Source organism: Passer domesticus, chromosome 9, assembly GCF_036417665.1.
Source record: "Passer domesticus isolate bPasDom1 chromosome 9, bPasDom1.hap1, whole genome shotgun sequence".
NCBI classification, from domain to species: domain Eukaryota; kingdom Metazoa; phylum Chordata; class Aves; order Passeriformes; family Passeridae; genus Passer; species Passer domesticus.
The window spans coordinates 16,715,161-16,738,162 of record NC_087482.1 but is presented as its reverse complement, the minus strand read 5'-3'; the positions used below and the strand labels follow the sequence as shown (position 1 = coordinate 16,738,162).

General features: G+C 53.5%; 4 long non-coding RNA genes across 4 annotated transcripts; all 4 read right to left on the bottom strand.

Annotated features, from left to right (window-relative positions):
• Positions 1 to 5,934: 5,934 nt before the first annotated feature.
• On the bottom strand, positions 5,935 to 6,749 carry LOC135307247 (uncharacterized). Its single transcript, XR_010367957.1, has 3 exons — positions 6,670 to 6,749; positions 6,481 to 6,582; positions 5,935 to 6,051 (listed from the first exon to the last, which is right to left on the bottom strand). It is a non-coding gene; the product is annotated as an uncharacterized LOC135307247 (long non-coding RNA).
• Positions 6,750 to 7,787: 1,038 nt separating this feature from the next.
• On the bottom strand, positions 7,788 to 8,196 carry LOC135307610 (uncharacterized). The gene is made up of 3 exons (XR_010368320.1): positions 8,116 to 8,196; positions 7,956 to 8,027; positions 7,788 to 7,868 (listed from the first exon to the last, which is right to left on the bottom strand). It is a non-coding gene; the product is annotated as an uncharacterized LOC135307610 (long non-coding RNA).
• A 1,934-nt stretch (positions 8,197 to 10,130) lies between these two features.
• Positions 10,131 to 10,945, bottom strand: LOC135307468 (uncharacterized). Its single transcript, XR_010368189.1, has 3 exons — positions 10,866 to 10,945; positions 10,677 to 10,778; positions 10,131 to 10,247 (listed from the first exon to the last, which is right to left on the bottom strand). It is a non-coding gene; the product is annotated as an uncharacterized LOC135307468 (long non-coding RNA).
• A 1,037-nt stretch (positions 10,946 to 11,982) lies between these two features.
• Positions 11,983 to 12,392, bottom strand: LOC135307609 (uncharacterized). The gene is made up of 3 exons (XR_010368319.1): positions 12,312 to 12,392; positions 12,152 to 12,223; positions 11,983 to 12,063 (listed from the first exon to the last, which is right to left on the bottom strand). It is a non-coding gene; the product is annotated as an uncharacterized LOC135307609 (long non-coding RNA).
• Between the last annotated feature and the right edge of the window lie 10,610 nt (positions 12,393 to 23,002).

Genomic DNA, 23,002 nt, shown 5'->3' with positions numbered 1-23,002 from the left:
AAGGCTGTGTCTCCTCTCAACAAGTCTGCCAGAGGAGCCAAGTCCTGATTTGAAAGGCCTAGTAGTGGATGAAGCCAGTTCAGAGTCCCCACGAGCTGCTGCACTTCATTCAATGTCTTTGGATTTGTCCTTACCTGGAGTGGCTGCGGGGTTACCGTTTGTTCTGTCATCCTGTATCCTAAATATTTCCAGGGAGGAAGTGTCTGTATTTTTTCCTTTGCTACAGCGAGTCCTGCTTTCTCCTCTGCTGAGATGACCTGATCTGTTGTCTCTTGCATTGATGCTTGGTCCTTGGCTGCTACTAAAATATCTTCCATGTAATGTAATATGAGAGAATTTGGATATTGTGCACGAACTGAGGAAAGTATTTTTGCAACATACCACTGGCATATACTCGGGGAATTTCTCATTCCTTCTGGTAGAGAAAGCCAATGATATCTTTTCAAGGGTGCTTGCTGATTTATGGATGGGATGGAAAATGCAAATCTTGGTGCATCATCTGGATGCAAAGGAATATTGAAAAAACAGTCTTTTAAATCAATAACAGACAACTTCCAATCTTTTGGAATCATAACAGGAGAGGGTAAACCTGGTTGTAAAGAACCCATTTCTTGAATCACTTCATTAACTTTTCTGAGATCCTGTAACAACCTCCATTTCCCACTGTTTGGCTTTTTGATTACAAAAACTGGAGTGTTCCAGGGACTAGTAGTTGGAGTTAAGTGACCTTTGGTTAACTGTTCCTGCACTAACTGCTCTGAAGCAGCAAGTTTCTCTTCAGGTAAGGGCCACTGGCTGACCCAAATGGGTGTGTTAGATGTCCATGTAAGTTTTAAAGTGTTATGTCCATCAACAGCTTTTGTTAAAATCCAGTTTCTAACCTGAGATGCCATTGTGATAAAATGTCCCGTCCCCAAAGAACTATATCAGCTCCTACAATGAATGGTCTTGTGGTGGCAACACGACCTTCAGGCCCCTCAAATGTGACTGCGTGCGAGCTTCGAGAGCTCTCACAGTGACCACCAATACCTGCCAGCTGATCCAGCGTAGGCACGACGGTCCAGTCCTATGGCCATTTCGATCTCGATATCAGAGTGACGTCTGCTCCGGTATCTATCAGGCCAGTGAGGGTGATGGCTTGCCCGAGGTGCTTCAGGACACAGGTGAGATGAGGCCGCCCGCGGCTGATGAGCCTGGTCCAGGCCATGGCAGCTGTGCTGTTCTGGGACTCTGGTAGGAGGAAATCTTGTGCTATGGTCAGTCCTTTGGGTAAAAAACATGGAGGGTCTGGACACAAAGCTAAGACTGTAATTTCCTGTGAACAGGTGACAGATAGCACAGTTGGAATGACATAAAAACCTTCTGCATGGGATCTGCTCACTCCCACTATTAAGAACTGACGTGGTTGTGGTTCAGGTCCCAGCTGTCCTGTAGACACTGTGTGAGCAATAGCATTGGTCAGCACCACTGGCTGGGCTGTAGACAGCTCCAGTCTGGTACCTGGGGACATTGTGGTCGGCAGTCCTGCAAGGATGTGTTGCAGTTCTGAACTTGGTGGCCTGTGGTGGTCTCTGGCCTCTGGCGCAGTGGTTCCTGTGTCATGGCAGCCACTGCCCCGTGCTGGGCTGCACGTTTCCCGGCAGATGGCACGAAAAACCCTGTGCTGGGTAAAGGCTGTTAGTATTGTGACAGAAACCTCTGCATCCACTGTTTCTTGGCAATGGCCTTCTGCGGGTCCTAGGACATCCCCTTTTAAAATGACCTCTCTGACCACACGAATAGCACGAGTCCCTTGGAATTTGTTGGTTCTCAATTGCACCTTTGAATGCTATTAAAGCTTCTGCTAGGGATTGTGTTTGCCTTTCTACTGCTTTTTCCTGCTGCTTTAGGGTGTTTTCTTGAGCTGTTGTGATGGCACTGGCCAATACTTCTGCCTGCATGGCTGCTGCATGCTCAGGGGTGCCCAGGCGGTTGCAAGCATCTACTAGCTGTGTCAGGGTGGGCTCAGGATCCTGTGGTAATGTACGTAATGCCTTTTTACAGGTTGGGTTTGCATTAGAAATTGCAAGCCGTTTTAATAACTCTTGTCTGGCTCGGTCTATTGGAATCTGCTTTTCTAATGCCATTTTTAAACGGTCCAAAAACTTAATATAAGGCTCATCTATGCCCTGTTTTATTTCTGTGAAATCTAGTTCTGGCTTGTTGCCATCAGGGACCTGTAACAAAGCTGTTTTTGCTGCTTCTTTGACATCCTGCAATACTTGTCTACTAAGAGTTCGGGCTTGTATTTGAGGATCTGTATGAGCTCCTTCACCTGAGAGCTGATCTATAGTCAAATTTGCAGTAGCTGGAGTTCCTGCATAACCTCTTAAAAGGTCGTTTAACAAACGTTTCCATGCTAGTTCCCACAAAGAAAATTCTGTTGGAGATAGCAGGGATGTGCAAAGCTGTTTTAGATCATGTGGAGTGAATATGTTTGCTGTGAAGGTGGCCTGTAATAGGCTTCTGAAACAGGCAGAATCTCTACCATACAGACGAGAGGCTTTGCAAATCTCTTTTAACTCAGCAAAGTTGATTTGTTGCCATGTTCCCCTGGGTCCCGGACCTGCAGTGTACTTTACAGGAAAAACCTTCAATTTCGATGCAATTTCCCACTCTCCTTCCTGAACTGCATCCTTTCTTATCCTCTGCCAGGTATCTGTGACTCCCTGTGTGTTAAACTCTTCCTTAGATTGTTTGAAATTACATTGTGGAGCATAGGAATAATTTGTTTTTTGTTCCGGTAAGTTATCGGACATGGGCGCCGCCATTTTGGACAGGGTCAGTTCCGGCGCACCACTTCCGGTTCCCATGCTCGGCAGAGAGGGGGTGTGCTGTCCCGGGCTGTGGGCGGGGAGCAGGGGCAGGGACACCGACCGGGCACCGCCTACAAAAGGGGCGCGTCCCTGCTCCGATGGACAGGAGCTCAGGGAGCAGCCACCCAGGGACTCCTGGGAGTCCGAGGAGCCACGCCCACGAAGGGCAGAGCTGGGCTCGGGGCTATAATGGCGATTGCCACGTGCTGTATTGTTCTCAGACTGGATTCTATCGGCTCGGCTTTTTTCAGTTTTACTGTCAAAATTCACCGATTTTGAACGCCAAAGCAAGGTTTTGAGAGGAGATATAGAGGACTTTGCTCTGGTAGGGTTTTTGGAAGACGGGTTTTGCAGACAAGCCTGGCCAGGGCTGGTCTGCTCCCCCCTGTCTCGGGATGGGGGCGGTGAGGCAGGCGGGGGGGCAGCTGGCCTGGGTGCCTCCCGGCCTCTCCACCGGGGTTTCTCGGCTGGGATAAAGGAAGGTTTTTGGGTCCCCTCAGAACTTCGCTTTCTCCTGTCTTCTCTGTCCTGCCTGCATTCTGCCCTCTCCCTGGTCTTTGCTTGCTTTTCATTTTCCATTATTACAAATTTCAACACCGTCCTGAATATTGGACGCAGCTTTAAGTTGGACTTCTTGTTCTTTTCTGTGTTATATAATTTCAGTCCAACTGAATCCCAGAAGTCTGGATCGAGTTTCTGAGACATGTCTGAGTTTGGGAACTCCTTTAAGACCCATTTTACAAGCTTTTTAAGCTGTTTTTTGTCAAACTGAATATCTTGGATTTCCAACTTATAATTAAAATACGAAAAAATTCCTGCTCAGCTACTGACAACTGATTCCCCATGGTGAAACTCACCGAGTCTTCTGGTCGTCCTTCTTGGTATAGACTTTTTCCCGGGTCCTGGGTGCAACAGTTTCAGCTTAGCCGATTCACAGTATCCTCTGAGGGTGTGTGCCGTTTGCTCCCGTCCCGTCTGAATTATAGCCTCTTCTTCACCGGTATGAGGCTTCGATTTGAGATCTCCTCTAAACCTCAAATCTCTTCTTCTGAGTTTTCTTTTTTAACGCGACAAAAACTCAGGTGCAGGCCTGCTTCCCCAAAAACGCAAATACCAAGGAAAATTGTCCTATTTTGATTGAGGTAATCAAAAATTCCTAGACCATCTTCCTCAATATGAGAAATTCTGTCCAGGCGCCACGTATTAAGTTTTGTTTTGTCGGGCCAGGGTTTTATGAGCCTTTAAAAGAGAACTTAATACCCAAAGAATAGCCTGGCTATTACCTTTGGAGGCAAATAATGAGCAGGATGGCTTCTGCTGCAGTGTTGTAAACAAAACTGTTTAATAAAAGGAAAAACAATAAACAGAAAATCCGATCCAGGTACAGAGGTCTGCTCCTGGTAAAACACCTTCACAAAAGCCTCGTCATTCTTTTGTCTTCTCTTTTTCTACCTGATGGCCCAGGCGGGATCTTTTGGCTCTCATCCAATTAGGTGACCCCAAGGTTTTAGTGAAGTCTCTGGGGTCCTATAAGGTGGCTTTTCACCTGATCGCTGGGAGAAACTTCTGGGCCTACTTCCTTTTTTTGGGGGACAAAGGCTAGTTTGTCCCTCTCTCATTGGGGGCATCCCCCTACACTCCTTCAGGACCCGAGTGCCCTGAGCCTGCTCGGGATAATTCCCCTGGGCTGTGCCGGTCCAATCCAGGCTGTGCCCGCACTGCCAAGCAGCAGAGAGGGCAGCTCAAGCCTCAGCAGGGCTCAGGCCCAGAGGCACAGCAATTACCTCCTGTGCCTGTGCCTGGCATGGCCTCCCTTCCTTCAGCAGAGGCTGGCACGGAACCACTGCTTCCTCCGGGAAATACTTCCTTCTGCACAGGCTCTCCTTTCATTTCTGGAGAAGGGAAAAGAGATAGCTGGATCAGATGGAAACATTCCTGACTGGGAATGGAGAAGGTGAGGCATCACTTGTGAAAGGAATGGATGAGGATCAGAAAACAACCAGGATTTTGGGACAACCCAGGGCTGCTTCCATCCCCAAACAGCCCCAACATCTGATCTGCCTGGACAGAAGGAATTTGCAGGGGATCTGAGGGTGGGCATGGACTGTGGTGCAACTGGGGCTGTCTGTCAGCTGATGCCAAATGCCTTCCTGCAGAGGCTGGGCAGAAGCTACAGCCAGGCCAGGCTGGGAAACAGCCCTGCAGGGCGTGAAAGCAGCAGCGGGGCAGCGAGGCTGCCATGGATCCCTTCCTGCTGTGCCGGGCACGGCGTGTCCAGATGTGCAGCCAAAGCCCCCGGCTGCTGAGTCCCAGGGGAAGCATGAGCTAAATGCACCCACCTTGTCTTCTCTGCAGACATTCCTTCAGCATTTGCCACATGATTTCTAATGAGTCCCGGAATTTCTTGCCTGCCATGACTTTGGTCTCTACTGTCCGAGGACCTTAAGAGAAAGTAGTTCAATTTCCCAGGAATGGATCCCACAAAAGCAGGGCTCAGCCTGAGGGGTCAGCAGGGACACACTACTCACCCCTGCCATGGGAGCTGGCCTTTTGTGCAGCATCCAAGGTAGGAGTTGGTGAGGTCGTCCCTGCAGACACGCCTGTAACACAACAGCCACAGAAGCTTCTGTCACCTGGTTCTTACCAGACAGTCAAACATTACGCCTTGGTGGGACAGTGAGAACATACCTGCAGAATGCTCAGAGTGCTTCACAACTTCAGAGCGCCAGGCTAATGGAGAATCCTTCCCAGCATCCCAGTCTGGAAGCAAACCAAGATGAGAACTGTTTCCATTGTGTGCCAGGGCTGGCTCTGGCCCTGGGCTGGCGGCAGGGCTCCCGCTCGGGGCTGCTCCTGTGCCTTGGGCCTCTGGGCACTCAGGGCCAGCTCCGCAGCAGCTGCAGCGCCAGGGACGTTGCTGCACCAGTCCCGTTTCCCCGGGGCTCTGAACCAGCTCCAGAGGCCTGGAAGCCGAGGCACCTCCAGCTTTGGCTGCTGCCGGGCCAGGCAAGGGCAGGCCCTGGGGGAAGAGCTGCTGCCACACAGCCCCGGCCAGGGCTGAGCCCGGCACAGCAAGTACCTGCTGTGCCTGTGCCCGTGTCTGGCTTTGCCTTCCTTCCTGCAGCAGGGGCTGGCACCGAAGATGGAGTGCTTCCTTCAAGAAATGCCACCTTCCACTGAAGCACTATGTCCATCTCTTGACAAAGGAAGGGAGACAGCTACATCAGATGGAGCTGTTCCCCACTTGGGTGGTGGCATCAGAGGGAATATTTGTGAAATTTATGGAGCAGGAAAATGGCCAGGTTACAGTGGCATGATGAGAGCACTTCCACCTCCAAACAGCCACCCTTTTCCTAATCTGCAGGGCTGGATATAGTGGGGGATCTCAGGGTGTGTTACAGTTTGGGCTGCCTGTCAGCTGATGCCCAATAACTTCCGGCAGAGGCTGGGCAGAAGCTGCAGCCAGGCCAGGCTGGGAAACAGCCCTGCAGGGCGTGAATGCAGCAGCGGGGCAGCGAGGCTGCCATGGATCCCTTCCTGCTGTGCCGGGCACGACGTGTCCAGATGTGCAGCCAAAGCCCCCGGCTGCTGAGTCCCAGGGGAAGCATGAGGGAAATGCACCCACCTTGTCTTTTCTGCAGACGTTCCTTCAGCATTTGCCACACGATTTCTAATGGGTCCTGGAATTTCTTGCCTGCCATGTCTTTGGTCTCTCCTGTGGGTGGACCTTTAGAGAAAGTAGTTCCATTTCCCAGGAATGGATCCCACAAAAGCAGGGCTCAGCCTTTGGGGTCAGCAGGGACACACTACTCACCCCTGCCATGGGAGCTGGGCTTTTGTGCAGCATCCAAGGTAGGAGTTGGTGGAGTTGTCCCTTCAGACACAGCTGTAAAACAAGAGACACAGAAACTTCTGTCACCTGGCCCTGAGCAGTCAGTCAAACATTACGCCTTGATGGGACAGTGAGAACATACCTGCAGAATGCTCAGAGGGCTTCACAACTTCAGAGCGCCAGGCTAATGGAGAATCCTTTCCAGCATCCCAGTCTGGAAGCAAACCAAGATGAGAACTGTTTCCATTGTGTGCCAGGGCTGGCTCTGGCCCTGAGCTGGCGGCAGGGCTCCCGCTCGGGGCTGCTCCTGTGCCTTGGGCCTCTGGGCACTCAGGGCCAGCTCCGCAGCAGCTGCAGCGCCAGGGACCTTGCTGCACCAGTCCTGTTTCCCCGGGGCTCTGAAACAGCTCCAGAGGCCTGGAAGCCGAGGCACCTCCAGCTTTGGCTGCTGCCGGGCCGGGCAAGGGCAGGCCCTGGGGGAAGAGCTGCTGCCACACAGCCCCGGCCAGGGCTGAGCCCGGCACAGCAATTACCTGCTGTGCCTGTGCCCGTGTCTGGCTTTGCCTTCCTTCCTGCAGCAGGGGCTGGCACCGAAGATGGAGTGCTTCCTTCAAGAAATGCCACCTTCCACTGAAGCACTATGTCCATCTCTTGACAAAGGAAGGGAGACAGCTGCATCAGATGGGGCTGTTCCCCACTTGGGTGGTGGTATCAGAGGTAATATTTGTGAAATTTATGGAGCAGGAAAATGGTCAGGTTATGGTGGCATGATGAGAGCACTTCCACCTCCAAACAGCCACCCTTTTCCTAATCTGCAGGGCTGGATATAGTGGGGGATCTCAGGATGTGTTACAGTTAGGAATGCCTGTCAGTTGATGACAAATAACTTCCTACAGAGGCTGGGCTGTAGCTGCAGCCAGGCCAGGCTGGGAAACAGCCCTGCAGGGCGTGAAAGCAGCAGCGGGGCAGCGAGGCTGCCATGGATCCCTTCCTGCTGTGCCGGGCACGGCGTGTCCAGATGTGCAGCCAAAGCCCCTGGCTGCTGAGTCCCAGGGGAAGCATGAGGGAAATGCACCCACCTTGTCTTGTCTGCAGGAGATCCTTCAGCTCTTGCCTTATCTCTTTGGGTGATTGAAGGGATATCTTGTCTGTTCTGTCTTGGATCTTCCCTGTTGGAGTACCTTAGAGAAAAATATTTCCATTTCCCAGGAATGGACCCCACAAAAGCAAGGCTCAACCTTTGGGGTCAGCAGGGACACACTACTCACCCCTGAGATGGGAGCTGGGCTTGAGTGCAGCATCCAAGGTAGCAGCTGGAGAAGTCCTCCCTGTAGACACATCTGTAACACAACAGTCACAGAAGCTTCTGTCACCTGGTGCCTGCCCACTTGTCTACAATTCTTCCTTGGTGGCACACTGAGAACATACCTGCAGGAGGCTCCAAGGGCTTCAGAACTTTATTCATCCAAGCTGATGGAGAAGCCTTCCCAGCACCCTCATCTACAATGCAGCACAGATGAGAACATTTTCCAGTGTGTGCTGGGATCTCTTTCTGCCACAGGGAACTGGGCACTGCCAGGGAGTCGGGTAAGGCCATGGGAGCCAGATGTGAATAGACATGGCCAAAGCTGCCCAGGGGCCTGGGGAGCTCTGGGCTGGCTCCTGGTCACTCTCCACACTCTTTCCCTGCCCTCAGCAACATCCCTGGGAGGGCTGGCTGCAGCAGTGCAGGGACCTGGGACTCTCCCCCTCACACACAGAAGAAATCCTCCCTAAAGCATGGGGGAAAACTGCAGCAGGCAGTGCCACAGCTATCCATCCTGCCCTCCCTCTGTCCCTCCTGCCCTCCTTCTGTGGGGAAACCCCCCAGATCCCAAGGGCAAACAGCCAGGCCCTCTCAGGACACACTGGAGCCTTGCTCTCCCCCTCTGTCCTTTCCCCACCGTGGGCACCCCGTGCAGTCGCTCCCAGGTTTCAGGACATGTCTCCCATGGAGGGACCCCAGCAGGACTGCTCAGTGCCCTGAGCCTGCTCGGGATAATTCCCCTGGGCTGTGCTGCTCTAGTCCAGGCTGTGCCCGCACTGCCAAACAGCAGAGAGGGCAGCTCAAGCCTCAGCAGGGCTCAGGCCCAGAGGCACAGCAATTACCTCCTGTGCCTGTGCCTGGCATGGCCTCCCTTCCTTCAGCAGAGGCTGGCACGGAACCACTGCTTCCTCCGGGAAATACTTCCTTCTGCACAGGCTCTCCTTTCATTTCTGGAGAAGGGAAAAGAGATAGCTGGATCAGATGGAAACATTCCTGACTGGGAATGGAGAAGGTGAGGCATCACTTGTGAAAGGAATGGATGAGGATCAGAAAACAACCAGGATTTTGGGACAACCCAGGGCTGCTTCCATCCCCAAACAGCCCCAACATCTGATCTGCCTGGACAGAAGGAATTTGCAGGGGATCTGAGGGTGGGCATGGACTGTGGTGCAACTGGGGCTGTCTGTCAGCTGATGCCAAATGCCTTCCTGCAGAGGCTGGGCAGAAGCTACAGCCAGGCCAGGCTGGGAAACAGCCCTGCAGGGCGTGAAAGCAGCAGCGGGGCAGCGAGGCTGCCATGGATCCCTTCCTGCTGTGCCGGGCACGGCGTGTCCAGATGTGCAGCCAAAGCCCCCGGCTGCTGAGTCCCAGGGGAAGCATGAGCTAAATGCACCCACCTTGTCTTCTCTGCAGACATTCCTTCAGCATTTGCCACATGATTTCTAATGAGTCCCGGAATTTCTTGCCTGCCATGACTTTGGTCTCTACTGTCCGAGGACCTTAAGAGAAAGTAGTTCAATTTCCCAGGAATGGATCCCACAAAAGCAGGGCTCAGCCTGAGGGGTCAGCAGGGACACACTACTCACCCCTGCCATGGGAGCTGGCCTTTTGTGCAGCATCCAAGGTAGGAGTTGGTGAGGTCGTCCCTGCAGACACGCCTGTAACACAACAGCCACAGAAGCTTCTGTCACCTGGTTCTTACCAGACAGTCAAACATTACGCCTTGGTGGGACAGTGAGAACATACCTGCAGAATGCTCAGAGGGCTTCACAACTTCAGAGCGCCAGGCTAATGGAGAATCCTTCCCAGCATCCCAGTCTGGAAGCAAACCAAGATGAGAACTGTTTCCATTGTGTGCCAGGGCTGGCTCTGGCCCTGGGCTGGCGGCAGGGCTCCCGCTCGGGGCTGCTCCTGTGCCTTGGGCCTCTGGGCACTCAGGGCCAGCTCCGCAGCAGCTGCAGCGCCAGGGACGTTGCTGCACCAGTCCCGTTTCCCCGGGGCTCTGAACCAGCTCCAGAGGCCTGGAAGCCGAGGCACCTCCAGCTTTGGCTGCTGCCGGGCCAGGCAAGGGCAGGCCCTGGGGGAAGAGCTGCTGCCACACAGCCCCGGCCAGGGCTGAGCCCGGCACAGCAAGTACCTGCTGTGCCTGTGCCCGTGTCTGGCTTTGCCTTCCTTCCTGCAGCAGGGGCTGGCACCGAAGATGGAGTGCTTCCTTCAAGAAATGCCACCTTCCACTGAAGCACTATGTCCATCTCTTGACAAAGGAAGGGAGACAGCTACATCAGATGGAGCTGTTCCCCACTTGGGTGGTGGCATCAGAGGGAATATTTGTGAAATTTATGGAGCAGGAAAATGGCCAGGTTACAGTGGCATGATGAGAGCACTTCCACCTCCAAACAGCCACCCTTTTCCTAATCTGCAGGGCTGGATATAGTGGGGGATCTCAGGGTGTGTTACAGTTTGGGCTGCCTGTCAGCTGATGCCCAATAACTTCCGGCAGAGGCTGGGCAGAAGCTGCAGCCAGGCCAGGCTGGGAAACAGCCCTGCAGGGCGTGAATGCAGCAGCGGGGCAGCGAGGCTGCCATGGATCCCTTCCTGCTGTGCCGGGCACGACGTGTCCAGATGTGCAGCCAAAGCCCCCGGCTGCTGAGTCCCAGGGGAAGCATGAGGGAAATGCACCCACCTTGTCTTTTCTGCAGACGTTCCTTCAGCATTTGCCACACGATTTCTAATGGGTCCTGGAATTTCTTGCCTGCCATGTCTTTGGTCTCTCCTGTGGGTGGACCTTTAGAGAAAGTAGTTCCATTTCCCAGGAATGGATCCCACAAAAGCAGGGCTCAGCCTTTGGGGTCAGCAGGGACACACTACTCACCCCTGCCATGGGAGCTGGGCTTTTGTGCAGCATCCAAGGTAGGAGTTGGTGGAGTTGTCCCTTCAGACACAGCTGTAAAACAAGAGACACAGAAACTTCTGTCACCTGGCCCTGAGCAGTCAGTCAAACATTACGCCTTGATGGGACAGTGAGAACATACCTGCAGAATGCTCAGAGGGCTTCACAACTTCAGAGCGCCAGGCTAATGGAGAATCCTTTCCAGCATCCCAGTCTGGAAGCAAACCAAGATGAGAACTGTTTCCATTGTGTGCCAGGGCTGGCTCTGGCCCTGGGCTGGCGGCAGGGCTCCCGCTCGGGGCTGCTCCTGTGCCTTGGGCCTCTGGGCACTCAGGGCCAGCTCCGCAGCAGCTGCAGCGCCAGGGACCTTGCTGCACCAGTCCTGTTTCCCCGGGGCTCTGAAACAGCTCCAGAGGCCTGGAAGCCGAGGCACCTCCAGCTTTGGCTGCTGCCGGGCCGGGCAAGGGCAGGCCCTGGGGGAAGAGCTGCTGCCACACAGCCCCGGCCAGGGCTGAGCCCGGCACAGCAATTACCTGCTGTGCCTGTGCCCGTGTCTGGCTTTGCCTTCCTTCCTGCAGCAGGGGCTGGCACCGAAGATGGAGTGCTTCCTTCAAGAAATGCCACCTTCCACTGAAGCACTATGTCCATCTCTTGACAAAGGAAGGGAGACAGCTGCATCAGATGGGGCTGTTCCCCACTTGGGTGGTGGTATCAGAGGTAATATTTGTGAAATTTATGGAGCAGGAAAATGGTCAGGTTATGGTGGCATGATGAGAGCACTTCCACCTCCAAACAGCCACCCTTTCCTAATCTGCAGGGCTGGATATAGTGGGGGATCTCAGGATGTGTTACAGTTAGGAATGCCTGTCAGTTGATGACAAATAACTTCCTACAGAGGCTGGGCTGTAGCTGCAGCCAGGCCAGGCTGGGAAACAGCCCTGCAGGGCGTGAAAGCAGCAGCGGGGCAGCGAGGCTGCCATGGATCCCTTCCTGCTGTGCCGGGCACGGCGTGTCCAGATGTGCAGCCAAAGCCCCTGGCTGCTGAGTCCCAGGGGAAGCATGAGGGAAATGCACCCACCTTGTCTTGTCTGCAGGAGATCCTTCAGCTCTTGCCTTATCTCTTTGGGTGATTGAAGGGATATCTTGTCTGTTCTGTCTTGGATCTTCCCTGTTGGAGTACCTTAGAGAAAAAATATTTCCATTTCCCAGGAATGGACCCCACAAAAGCAAGGCTCAACCTTTGGGGTCAGCAGGGACACACTACTCACCCCTGAGATGGGAGCTGGGCTTGAGTGCAGCATCCAAGGTAGCAGCTGGAGAAGTCCTCCCTGTAGACACATCTGTAACACAACAGTCACAGAAGCTTCTGTCACCTGGTGCCTGCCCACTTGTCTACAATTCTTCCTTGGTGGCACACTGAGAACATACCTGCAGGAGGCTCCAAGGGCTTCAGAACTTTATTCATCCAAGCTGATGGAGAAGCCTTCCCAGCACCCTCATCTACAATGCAGCACAGATGAGAACATTTTCCAGTGTGTGCTGGGATCTCTTTCTGCCACAGGGAACTGGGCACTGCCAGGGAGTCGGGTAAGGCCATGGGAGCCAGATGTGAATAGACATGGCCAAAGCTGCCCAGGGGCCTGGGGAGCTCTGGGCTGGCTCCTGGTCACTCTCCACACTCTTTCCCTGCCCTCAGCAACATCCCTGGGAGGGCTGGCTGCAGCAGTGCAGGGACCTGGGACTCTCCCCCTCACACACAGAAGAAATCCTCCCTAAAGCATGGGGGAAAACTGCAGCAGGCAGTGCCACAGCTATCCATCCTGCCCTCCCTCTGTCCCTCCTGCCCTCCTTCTGTGGGGAAACCCCCCAGATCCCAAGGGCAAACAGCCAGGCCCTCTCAGGACACACTGGAGCCTTGCTCTCCCCCTCTGTCCTTTCCCCACCGTGGGCACCCCGTGCAGTCGCTGCCAGGTTTCAGGACATGTCTCCCATGGAGGGACCCCAGCAGGACTGCTCAGTGCCCTGAGCCTGCTCGGGATAATTCCCCTGGGCTGTGCTGCTCTAGTCCAGGCTGTGCCCGCACTGCCAAACAGCAGAGAGGGCAGCTCAAGCCTCAGCAGGGCTCAGGCCCAGAGGCACAGCAATTACCTCCTGTGCCTGTGCCTGGCATGGCCTCCCTTCCTGGAGCTGAGGCTGGCATGCAACCACTGCTTCCTCCGGGAAATGCTTCTTTCTCCGCAGGCTCTCCTTTCATTTCTGGAGAATGGAGAAGAGACAGCTGGATCAGATGAAAACATTCCTGACTGGGAATGGGGAAGGGGACAATTTCAGGAGGCATCACTTGTGAAAGGGATGCATAAGGATCAGAAAACACCCAGGATTTTGGGACAACCCAAGGCTGCTTCCTTCCCCAAACAGCCCCAACATCTGATCTGCCTGGACAGAAGGAATTTGCAGGGGATCTGAGGGTGGGCATGGACTGTGGTGCAACTGGGGCTGTCTGTCAGCTGATGCCAAATGCCTTCCTGCAGAGGCTGGGCAGAAGCTACAGCCAGGCCAGGCTGGGAAACAGCCCTGCAGGGCGTGAAAGCAGCAGCGGGGCAGCGAGGCTGCCATGGATCCCTTCCTGCTGTGCCAGGCACGGCGTGTCCAGATGTGCAGACAAAGCCCCCGGCTGCTGAGTCCCAGGGGAAGCATGAGCTAAATGCACCCACCTTGTCTTCTCTGCAGACATTCCTTCAGCATTTGCCACATGATTTCTAATGAGTCCCGGAATTTCTTGCCTGCCATGACTTTGGTCTCTACTGTCCGAGGACCTTAAGAGAAAGTAGTTCAATTTCCCAGGAATGGATCCCACAAAAGCAGGGCTCAGCCTGAGGGGTCAGCAGGGACACACTACTCACCCCTGCCATGGGAGCTGGCCTTTTGTGCAGCATCCAAGGTAGGAGTTGGTGAGGTCGTCCCTGCAGACACGCCTGTAACACAACAGCCACAGAAGCTTCTGTCACCTGGTTCTTACCAGACAGTCAAACATTACGCCTTGGTGGGACAGTGAGAACATACCTGCAGAATGCTCAGAGGGCTTCACAACTTCAGAGCGCCAGGCTAATGGAGAATCCTTCCCAGCATCCCAGTCTGGAAGCAAACCAAGATGAGAACTGTTTCCATTGTGTGCCAGGGCTGGCTCTGGCCCTGGGCTGGCGGCAGGGCTCCCGCTCGGGGCTGCTCCTGTGCCTTGGGCCTCTGGGCACTCAGGGCCAGCTCCGCAGCAGCTGCAGCGCCAGGGACGTTGCTGCACCAGTCCCGTTTCCCCGGGGCTCTGAACCAGCTCCAGAGGCCTGGAAGCCGAGGCACCTCCAGCTTTGGCTGCTGCCGGGCCAGGCAAGGGCAGGCCCTGGGGGAAGAGCTGCTGCCACACAGCCCCGGCCAGGGCTGAGCCCGGCACAGCAAGTACCTGCTGTGCCTGTGCCCGTGTCTGGCTTTGCCTTCCTTCCTGCAGCAGGGGCTGGCACCGAAGATGGAGTGCTTCCTTCAAGAAATACCACCTTCCACTGAAGCACTATGTCCATCTCTTGACAAAGGAAGGGAGACAGCTACATCAGATGGAGCTGTTCCCCACTTGGGTGGTGGCATCAGAGGGAATATTTGTGAAATTTATGGAGCAGGAAAATGGCCAGGTTACAGTGGCATGATGAGAGCACTTCCACCTCCAAACAGCCACCCTTTTCCTAATCTGCAGGGCTGGATATAGTGGGGGATCTCAGGGTGTGTTACAGTTTGGGCTGCCTGTCAGCTGATGCCCAGTAACTTCCGGCAGAGGCTGGGCAGAAGCTGCAGCCAGGCCAGGCTGGGAAACAGCCCTGCAGGGCGTGAATGCAGCAGCGGGGCAGCGAGGCTGCCATGGATCCCTTCCTGCTGTGCCGGGCACGACGTGTCCAGATGTGCAGCCAAAGCCCCCGGCTGCTGAGTCCCAGGGGAAGCATGAGGGAAATGCACCCACCTTCTCTTGTCTGCAGGGGATCCTTCAGCTCTTGCCTCATCTGTTTGGTTGCTTCCAGGGATATCTTATCTGTTGTATCTTGGATTTTCCCTGTTGGAGTACCTTAGAGAAAAATATTTCCATTTGCCAGGAATGGATCCCAGAAAAGCAGGGTTCAGCCTGTGGGGTCAGCAGGGACACACTACTCACCCCTGAGATGGGAGCTGGGCTTGAGTGCAGCATCCAAGGTAGCAGCTGGAGAAGCTGGAGAAGTCTTCCCTGTAGACACATCTGTAACACAACAGCCACAGAAGCTTCTGACACCTGGTGCCTGCCCGCTTGTCTACAATTCTTCCTTGGTGGCACACTGAGAACATACCTGCAGGAGGCTCCAAGGGCTTCAAAACTTTCTTCATCCAAGCTGATGGAGAAGCCTTCCCAGCACCCTCATCTACAATGCAGCACAGATGAGAACATTTTCCAGTGTGTACTGGGATCTCTTTCTGCCACAGGGAACTGGGCACTGCCAGGGAGTCGGGTAAGGCCATGGGAGCCAGATGTGAATAGACATGGTCAAAGCTGCCCAGGGGCCTGGGGAGCTCTGGGCTGGCTCCTGGTCACTCTCCACACTCTTTCCCTGCCCTCAGCAACATCCCTGGGAGGGCTGGCTGCAGCAGTGCAGGGACCTGGGACTCTCCCCCTCACACACAGAAGAAATCCTCCCTAAAGCATGGGGGAAAACTGCAGCAGGCAGTGCCACAGCTATCCATCCTGCCCTCCCTCTGTCCCTCCTGCCCTCCTTCTGTGGGGAAACCCCCCAGATCCCAAGGGCAAACAGCCAGGCCCTCTCAGGACACACTGGAGCCTTGCTCTCCCCCTCTGTCCTTTCCCCACCGTGGGCACCCCGTGCAGTCGCTGCCAGGTTTCAGGACATGTCTCCCATGGAGGGACCCCAGCAGGACTGCTCAGTGCCCTGAGCCTGCTCGGGATAATTCCCCTGGGCTGTGCTGCTCTAGTCCAGGCTGTGCCCGCACTGCCAAACAGCAGAGAGGGCAGCTCAAGCCTCAGCAGGGCTCAGGCCCAGAGGCACAGCAATTACCTCCTGTGCCTGTGCCTGGCATGGCCTCCCTTCCTGGAGCTGAGGCTGGCATGCAACCACTGCTTCCTCCGGGAAATGCTTCTTTCTCCGCAGGCTCTCCTTTCATTTCTGGAGAATGGAGAAGAGACAGCTGGATCAGATGAAAACATTCCTGACTGGGAATGGGGAAGGGGACAATTTCAGGAGGCATCACTTGTGAAAGGGATGCATAAGGATCAGAAAACACCCAGGATTTTGGGACAACCCAAGGCTGCTTCCTTCCCCAAACAGCCCCAACATCTGATCTGCCTGGACACCAGGAAATTGCAGGGCATCTGAGGGTGGGCATGGCCTGTGGTGCAATTGGGGCTGTCTGCCAGCTGATGCCAAATGCCTTCCTGCAGAGGCTGGGCAGAAGCTGCAGTCAGGCCAGGCTGGGAAACAGCCCTGCAGGGCGTGAAAGCAGCAGCGGGGCAGCGAGGCTGCCATGGATCCCTTCCTGCTGTGCCGGGCACGACGTGTCCAGATGTGCAGCCAATGCCCCCGGCTGCTGAGTCCCAGGAGCAGCATGAGGGAAATGCACCCACCTTGTCTTCTCTGCAGACGTTCCTTCAGCATTTGCCACATGATTTCTAATGGGTCCTGGAATTTCCTGCCTGCCATGTCTTTGGTCTCTCCTGTCAGAGGACCTTAAGAGAAAGTGGTTCCATTTCCCAGGAATGGACCCCACAAAAGCAGGGCTCAGCCTGAGGGGTCAGCAGGGACACACTACTCACCCCTGCCATGGGAGCTGGGCTTTTGTGCAGCATCCAAGGTAGGAGTTGGTGAGGTCGTCCCTGCAGACACGCCTGTAACACAACAGCCAGAGAAGCTTCTGTCACCTGGTTCTTACCAGTCAGTCAAACATTACGCCTTGGTGGGACAGTGAGAACATACCTGCAGAATGCTCAGAGTGCTTCACAACTTCAGAGCGCCAGGCTAATGGAGAATCCTTCCCAGCATCCCAGTCTGGAAGCAAACCAAGATGAGAACTGTTTCCATTGTGTGCCAGAGCTGGCTCTGGCCCTGGGCTGGCGGCAGGGCTCCCGCTCGGGGCTGCTCCTGTGCCTTGGGCCTCTGGGCACTCAGGGCCAGCTCCGCAGCAGCTGCAGCGCCAGGGACGTTGCTGCACCAGCCCCGTTTCGCCGGGGCTCTGAACCAGCTCCAGAGGCCTGGAAGCCGAGGCGCCTCCAGCTTTGGCTGCTGCCAGGCCGGGCAAGGGCAGGCCCTGGGAGAAGAGCTGCTGCCACACAGCCCCGGCCAGGCCTGAGCCCGGCACAGCAATTACCTGCTGTGCCTGTGCCCGTGTCTGGCTTCGCCTTCCTTCCTGCAGCAGGGGCTGGCACCGAAGATGGAGTGCTTCCTTCAAGAAATACCACCTTCCACTGAAGCACTATGTCCATCTCTTGACAAAGGAAGGGAGACAGCTACATCAGATGGAGCTGTTCCCCACTTGGGTGGTGGCATCAGAGGGAATATTTGTGAAATTTATGGAGCAGGAAAATGGCCAGGTTACAGTGGCATGATGAGAGCACTTCCACCTCCAAACAGCCACCCTTTTCCTAATCTGCAGGGCTGGATATAGTGGGGGATCTCAGGGTGTCTTACAGTTTGGGCATGGCCTGTCAGCTGATGCCCAATAACTTCCGGCAGAGGCTGGGCAGAAGCTGCAGCCAGGCCAGGCTGGCAAACAGCCCTGCAGGGCGTGAAAGCAGCAGCGGGGCAGCGAGGCTGCCATGGATCTCTTCCCACTGTGCCGGGCATGGCGTGTCCAGATGTGCAGCCACAGACCCCGGCTGCTGACTCCCAGGGGAAGCATGAGGGAAATGCACCCACCTTCTCTTGTCTGCAGGGGATCCTTCAGCTCTTGCCTCATCTGTTTGGTTGCTTCCAGGGATATCTTATCTGTTGTATCTTGGATTTTCCCTGTTGGAGTACCTTAGAGAAAAATATTTCCATTTGCCAGGAATGGATCCCAGAAAAGCAGGGTTCAGCCTGTGGGGTCAGCAGGGACACACTACTCACCCCTGAGATGGGAGCTGGGCTTGAGTGCAGCATCCAAGGTAGCAGCTGGAGAAGCTGGAGAAGTCTTCCCTGTAGACACATCTGTAACACAACAGCCACAGAAGCTTCTGTCACCTGGTGCCTGCCCGCTTGTCTACAATTCTTCCTTGGTGGCACACTGAGAACATACCTGCAGGAGGCTCCAAGGGCTTCAAAACTTTCTTCATCCAAGCTGATGGAGAAGCCTTCCCAGCACCCTCATCTACAATGCAGCACAGATGAGAACATTTTCCAGTGTGTACTGGGATCTCTTTCTGCCACAGGGAACTGGGCACTGCCAGGGAGTCGGGTAAGGCCATGGGAGCCAGATGTGAATAGACATGGCCAAAGCTGCCCAGGGGCCTGGGGAGCTCTGGGCTGGCTCCTGGTCACTCTCCACACTCTTTCCCTGCCCTCAGCAACATCCCTGGGAGGGCTGGCTGCAGCAGTGCAGGGACCTGGGACTCTCCCCCTCACACACAGAAGAAATCCTCCCTAAAGCATGGGGGAAAACTGCAGCAGGCAGTGCCACAGCTATCCATCCTGCCCTCCCTCTGTCCCTCCTGCCCTCCTTCTGTGGGGAAACCCCCCAGATCCCAAGGGCAAACAGCCAGGCCCTCTCAGGACACACTGGAGCCTTGCTCTCCCCCTCTGTCCTTTCCCCACCGTGGGCACCCCGTGCAGTCGCTGCCAGGTTTCAGGACATGTCTCCCATGGAGGGACCCCAGCAGGACTGCTCAGTGCCCTGAGCCTGCTCGGGATAATTCCCCTGGGCTGTGCTGCTCTAGTCCAGGCTGTGCCCGCACTGCCAAACAGCAGAGAGGGCAGCTCAAGCCTCAGCAGGGCTCAGGCCCAGAGGCACAGCAATTACCTCCTGTGCCTGTGCCTGGCATGGCCTCCCTTCCTGGAGCTGAGGCTGGCATGCAACCACTGCTTCCTCCGGGAAATGCTTCTTTCTCCGCAGGCTCTCCTTTCATTTCTGGAGAATGGAGAAGAGACAGCTGGATCAGATGAAAACATTCCTGACTGGGAATGGGGAAGGGGACAATTTCAGGAGGCATCACTTGTGAAAGGGATGCATAAGGATCAGAAAACACCCAGGATTTTGGGACAACCCAAGGCTGCTTCCTTCCCCAAACAGCCCCAACATCTGATCTGCCTGGACACCAGGAAATTGCAGGGCATCTGAGGGTGGGCATGGCCTGTGGTGCAATTGGGGCTGTCTGCCAGCTGATGCCAAATGCCTTCCTGCAGAGGCTGGGCAGAAGCTGCAGTCAGGCCAGGCTGGGAAACAGCCCTGCAGGGCGTGAAAGCAGCAGCGGGGCAGCGAGGCTGCCATGGATCCCTTCCTGCTGTGCCGGGCACGACGTGTCCAGATGTGCAGCCAATGCCCCCGGCTGCTGAGTCCCAGGAGCAGCATGAGGGAAATGCACCCACCTTGTCTTCTCTGCAGACGTTCCTTCAGCATTTGCCACATGATTTCTAATGGGTCCTGGAATTTCCTGCCTGCCATGTCTTTGGTCTCTCCTGTCAGAGGACCTTAAGAGAAAGTGGTTGCATTTCCCAGGAATGGACCCCACAAAAGCAGGGCTCAGCCTGAGGGGTCAGCAGGGACACACTACTCACCCCTGCCATGGGAGCTGGGCTTTTGTGCAGCATCCAAGGTAGGAGTTGGTGAGGTCGTCCCTGCAGACACGCCTGTAACACAACAGCCAGAGAAGCTTCTGTCACCTGGTTCTTACCAGTCAGTCAAACATTACGCCTTGGTGGGACAGTGAGAACATACCTGCAGAATGCTCAGAGTGCTTCACAACTTCAGAGCGCCAGGCTAATGGAGAATCCTTCCCAGCATCCCAGTCTGGAAGCAAACCAAGATGAGAACTGTTTCCATTGTGTGCCAGAGCTGGCTCTGGCCCTGGGCTGGCGGCAGGGCTCCCGCTCGGGGCTGCTCCTGTGCCTTGGGCCTCTGGGCACTCAGGGCCAGCTCCGCAGCAGCTGCAGCGCCAGGGACGTTGCTGCACCAGCCCCGTTTCGCCGGGGCTCTGAACCAGCTCCAGAGGCCTGGAAGCCGAGGCGCCTCCAGCTTTGGCTGCTGCCAGGCCGGGCAAGGGCAGGCCCTGGGAGAAGAGCTGCTGCCACACAGCCCCGGCCAGGCCTGAGCCCGGCACAGCAATTACCTGCTGTGCCTGTGCCCGTGTCTGGCTTCGCCTTCCTTCCTGCAGCAGGGGCTGGCACCGAAGATGGAGTGCTTCCTTCAAGAAATACCACCTTCCACTGAAGCACTATGTCCATCTCTTGACAAAGGAAGGGAGACAGCTGCATCAGATGGAGCTGTTTCCCACTTGGGTGGTGGCATCAGAGGTAATATTTGTGAAATTTATGGAGCAGGAAAATGGCCAGGTTACAGTGGCATGATGAGAGCACTTCCACCTCCAAACAGCCACCCTTTTCCTAATCTGCAGGGCTGGATATAGTGGGGGATCTCAGGGTGTCTTACAGTTTGGGCATGGCCTGTCAGCTGATGCCCAATAACTTCCGGCAGAGGCTGGGCAGAAGCTGCAGCCAGGCCAGGCTGGCAAACAGCCCTGCAGGGCGTGAAAGCAGCAGCGGGGCAGCGAGGCTGCCATGGATCTCTTCCCACTGTGCCGGGCACGGCGTGTCCAGATGTGCAGCCAAAGCCCCCGGCTCCTGTGTGCCAGGGGAAGCATGAGGCAAATGCACCCACCTTGTCCTCCCTGCAGCACTTTCTTCAGCATTTGCCACATAATTTCTAATGGATTCTGGAATTTCTTGTCTGCCATGTCTTTGATCTCTTCTGGTGGAGGACTTAAAGAGAAAGTAGTTCCATTTCCCAGGAATGGACCCCACAAAAGCAGGGCTCAGCCTGAGGAGTCAGCAGGGACACACTACTCACCTCTGCGATGGTTGCCAGGCTTCTGTGTAGGAATCAGCAAAGGAGCTGGAGAAGTCCTCCCTGCAGACACACTTGTAACACAAAAGCCACAGAAGCTTCTGCCATCTCTGCTGATCTGCACGGGCACCACTGAGCCGCAGGAGCGGTGAGGGGATCGTGCAGGGCGCGGGCACACACGTGCATGGTTCTGTGCTGGCACCTGCAGCGATGCCTCCCTGGCCCAGCTTTGGGCTCTGAGCTGGCAGCTCTCCCAGGGGAAAGGCCTTGACCTACCCTCAGCATCTCCCACAGCCTCAGTCCTGGACGTGGCTTGGGAAGCTGCACCACCTTCACCAGCAGGTTCAGCTGCAAAGAAAGACAGGACAGAAGACCTGTAAATCCACCAACATAAACACCAGCCAAACCTTACTAAAAAGTCACCACTACTCCTTGAAGTAAAATAGCCTGATGCATGTTAATACCTAAGCTTGTAAGCTGTAAAACCCATTGTTAGGAGAAGTAAAATATTTTATTTTAAACTGTATTATTCATGAGGTTGTTTTAAGTGAACTGAATATTTAAGGTGTGATATGCAAATTTATTTCAAAAAATAAAATATTTTAGTGCTTTTGTTATAACAGAGAAAAGATATAGAAGTAAAAGCTAATGAAACACTGTAAAGAATATATTAGAACAATAATATGATTCGTGAAAAATCGGAAAAAAATTAAGTATATAAGATACAAACCAGATTTAAGTTTAAAGAAACACTAAAAGTAACATTAAATCAGATAGGATATAACAAAAGCTGTTAGATATTTAATAAGGATCAAATTAAAATAAAGGAAAAAAGCCAAGTATAGCTGAAAGAAAGAGAAGTGTACAGACTAATTACAACTTTAGAGCTAAAATGTCAAAGAAATAAAACTATAACAATTAGAAATAAGCAGATGCTATCCTAAATCCTGAAAAACAATTTAAAAGTCTCTTATAAATCTTATGAAGTAAATACTGAGAATGAGACGAATGACGTCAGTGACTAGATCCCAAGGTGTAAGCTCTGCTACCAAGAAGATACACATCTTGGCCCTTTGGCTGCAACCCAAAGGGGCTTTGAGAGAGCTAGAGAGTTAAAACTGCAGAGGATTATTGTCACTGTATCAGTCATCCAAGCCCAAAAAGAATGAGCCATATACACACTCCCAAGTTAGTGCAGTACGCTATAATTTTAACAAATTCAGAATGTGCACTATGAGTAGTAAAAGACACTGCAAAAAAGAAAATGTGAAATAGAGCAAAAAGAATAAAATGGCAAAATTTGTAAGCAATATGTTAAAACTTTTTGTTCTGGAAGAGCTAGAGAAGAAATAAATCCTGAGAGTAGAATAAAGCAAATTGCTCAAGAATTAGAAAACAAGAACATGAGACAGTTATAAAGACACGTTTTAGCAGGCAACATAAGAAAACATGAAAAACTTATTTTACAATATTACCAGCCTTAAACGACTATGGAGTCAAAATATATCTAAATTACAATAAGCACATGCATTGATATAAAAAATATAATTGACAATCCAAAGAAAAGAAATTAAAGATTTAGAATAATCTACCTTATGAGAAGAGCTGTTAATTTTATGCCCTGACTAGTAGTATGAAAGTGTAGTTGTCAAGTTTTATAAATACTAAACATAAAATTAGAAAATAAGTAAGCTTTGTCAAAGTGTATCCTAAAAGTACAAATTTAATAAATTAATAGAGAAAGGGAGGGATTCTGATAGATTGTATGCACAAATTCATGCTGAGACTACAATAATCTCGCCTAATGAAAATCCTAGCATAACAAAGGAGGGTTCAGGGCAATCAACATGCATCAAAATCCTAGCCTGAATATTCATCCCCAGAAATGCTGATTCCAGAAGATTATTTCTCTGACCAAACCTCAGCAATGTGCATTCGATTTGCATCATCTATAAGATAAATGTGTGCCTCCTAGAATGCATATTGCAGGAGATTTTCCTCTAACAAAGTGAATTTTTTACCAGTTTTGGGGAAACTCTCAGCAAGAGCTGCAGCAAGAAAGGAAAAAA